This window comes from Colobus angolensis, unplaced genomic scaffold (assembly GCF_000951035.1).
Source record: "Colobus angolensis palliatus isolate OR3802 unplaced genomic scaffold, Cang.pa_1.0 Scaffold103, whole genome shotgun sequence".
NCBI classification, from domain to species: domain Eukaryota; kingdom Metazoa; phylum Chordata; class Mammalia; order Primates; family Cercopithecidae; genus Colobus; species Colobus angolensis.
Window position 1 is genome coordinate 2,506,332 of NW_012111253.1, and position 619 is coordinate 2,506,950.

A 619-nucleotide genomic window follows, 5' to 3' on the forward strand; every position below is an offset into this window, starting at 1 on the left:
TAAACTCTATAGACTACTTGATTATTTCAGAGGAACATAATTTTTAATTTAAGCTTTCAAGAATAAATCTTATTCAGACTGCAAAATCAGAATTTTCTGAACTTGGGTCTACTTCTCCTGTCTCATTTTTTTCTCAACCAGATATGTTTAGGATTTCAATCACAAGCCTAAGGATATTGGACATTACTGCCTATTGGGAATGGTGAGTACTTCCTTATGTTCACCGCAGTCTAGTTTGCTACTAACAGCTTAGGAGACAATGAAAGCCAATGAGGGTGAAAGAAGATAAACTGTTAGCTAATGCATATAGGTTCAGTTTTCTTCATCTCCATGTCTAGTCAATGCCGTTTAACTAATACCTGTTACTCTTTCATCAAACTTTCTGCCTGCCTTTCTAAGAGTGGTGCACATTAAATTTTACTTAACCAGTGTTCTCAAAAGGGAAGTTAGTAACTTTCTGTAAAAGAAAGACTTTGCTCTTCATTGCAACTGATCTCTCTTTCTCTCACTGTAAAACTGATTGAGGTGCTTCAGGTTCTCAAGAAATTGCTACTCATACACTATGATTACTTTTATAAAGGGGGAAAAATCAGTAGAATGGAATGGTTGATTACTCAGG